We start from the raw sequence: 2,500 nt of genomic DNA, 5'->3' as shown, positions 1-2,500 counted from the left end.
GTTCTGCTCTGCTTTGATATGTTCTTTTCTGTTCTGTTCTGTTCTTGTTCTGTTCTGTTCTGCCCTGTTCTGTTCTGTTCTACTCTGTTCTGTTCTGTTCTACTCTGTTCTGTTCTGCTCTGCTCTGCTCTGTTCTGTTCTGTTCTGCTCCTGTTCTGTTCTGTCTGGTCTGCTCTGTTCTGTTCTGTTCTGTTCTGCTCTGCTCCTGTTCTGTTCCGTTCTGTTCTGTTTTGTTCTGTTCTGCTCCTGTTCTGTTCTGTTGGGTTCTGCTCCTGTTCTGTTCTGTTCTGTTCTGTTCCGTTCTGTTCTGTTTTGTTCTGTTCTGCTCCTGTTCTGTTCTGTTCTGTTCTGTTCTGTTCCTGTTCTGTTCTGCTCCTGTTCTGTTCTGTTCTGTTCTGTTATATTCTGTTCTGCTTTGTTCTGCTCCTGTTCTGTTCTGCTCTGTTCTGCTCTGTTCTGCTCCTGTTCTGTTCTGCTCTGTTCTGCTCCGTTCTGTTCTGTTTTGTTCTGTTCTGTTCTGTTCTGTTCCGTTCTGTTCTGTTTTGTTCTGTTCTGCTCCTGTTCTGTTATATTCTGTTCTGCTTTGTTCTGCTCCTGTTCTGTTCTGTTCTGCTCTGTTCTGCTCTGTTCTGCTCCTGTTCTGTTCTGTTCTGTACTGTTCTGTTCTACTCTGTTCTGTTCTACTCATTTCTGCTCCTGTTCTGTTCTGTTCTGTTCTTTCTCTGTTCTGTTCTTACAATTCCTGATCTGCTATTCCTGTTCTGCTCTGTTCTGCTCCTGTTCTGTTCTGTTCTGTTCTACTCAAAGGAATAGGGTGCCATTTGGGCCCACTATGTCAGTTCTGTTAAATTCTGCTCTGTTCTGTTCTACTTTGTTCTATTCTGTTCTGTTAAATTCTGCTCTGTTCTGTTCTGCAGTGCTCTGCTCTTCTGCTCTGCTCTGTTCTATTCTGTTCTATTATACTCTGCTCTTTTCTGTTCTCTTCTGCTCTGTTCTGTTCTATTATACTCTGCTCTGTTCTGTTCTCTTCTGATCTGCTCTGTTCTGTTCTATTATACTCTGATCTGTTCTGTTCTGTTCTCTTCTCTTCTGATCTGTTCTGTTCTGTAATATTCTGTTCTGCTCTGTTCTGTTCGGCTCCTGTTCTGTTATATTCTGCTCTGTTCTGTTCTGTTCTGTTCTGTTCTGCTCTGTTCTGTTCTGCTCCTGATCTGCTCCTGTTCTGCTCTGTTCTGCTCCTGTTCTGTTCTGTTCTCTCCTGCTCTGTTCTGTTCTCTGAAGTTCTGTTCTGTTCTGCTCTTTTCAGTTCTGCTCCGCTGTGTTCTGTTCTGTAACATCAGTCTACTTTGTTATAAAGCAATATGAAACACAAACACACACACACACACTTCATTGTCTCTGTGTGGTCTCACGTCTATAGTTCATTCGTATTGCAGAGTTTAGTCAGAGTTCACATCCAAACTGATTTTATTAAATAAGATAAATATATGTGAGTGGGAGTTTGTGTGTGTGTGTGTGTGTGTGTGTGTGTGTGTGTGTGTGTGTGTGTGTGTGTGTGTGTGTGTGTGTGTGTGTGTGTGTGTGTGTGTGTGTAATGACACTGCATTCCGACCATGAATAAATACATTGATATGATTTACCCAGAAGCCTGAGGCAGTGTTGTGTGTAACAGAGTATTATACTATAACACAAACAAACACACACACACACCTGAATACACACACAAACAAACACACACACCTGAATACATAAACAGATGAGAATGCCAGAGTCGTCCATAATTCCCTTAAACTTTTCCTAACGCAGAACACATATTCATTTCAATAGTGACTTGCAGTCGATGCTCATTCATCCCTTTCATTCATCCAGTAGTTCCCTTTGGGTCTGCTGTAACGTTTGATCAACATTATCATTATCGGGTAACATTTCAGGCCCAGAGGCTTTGCCACACTTTCTTGATCCGGGTAAGAAGAGCTATTTACAATTTAAAATGGCACCCTATTCCTTATTTAGTGCACTACTTTTGACCAGAGCCTCATAGACCCTGATCAAAGGAAGTGCACTATGTAGGGAATAGGGTGCCATTTGGGCCGCATGTTTAGTATTGCTTTATTCAGAGTGTGTGGTGATTGTGGATTGCAGTGCACTGGTTCAGACTGGCGATGAGCTGTTCTATAGCCAGACGTGTAGAGCATCACCCTGTCACGTGATCTACATGATGTAGAGCATCACCCTGTCACATGATCTACATGATGTAGAGCATCACCCTGTCACATGATCTACATGATGTAGAGCATCACCCTGTCACATGATCTACATGATGTAGAGCATCACCCTGTCACATGATCTACATGATGAGCTGTTCTATAGCCAGACCTGTAGAGCATCACCCTGTCACATGATCTACACCACCACACATTTCCCTGCTCACACACCCTAACCCACTCCCTGTTCACACACCCTAACCCACTCCCTACTCACCTCCTAACCCACTCCCTAC

Source organism: Oncorhynchus nerka, linkage group LG2 (genome assembly GCF_034236695.1).
Source record: "Oncorhynchus nerka isolate Pitt River linkage group LG2, Oner_Uvic_2.0, whole genome shotgun sequence".
In the NCBI taxonomy this organism is placed as follows: Eukaryota; Metazoa; Chordata; class Actinopteri; order Salmoniformes; family Salmonidae; genus Oncorhynchus; species Oncorhynchus nerka.
The sequence above is the reverse complement of the archived record's forward strand: the minus strand, read 5'-3'. Positions refer to the sequence as shown.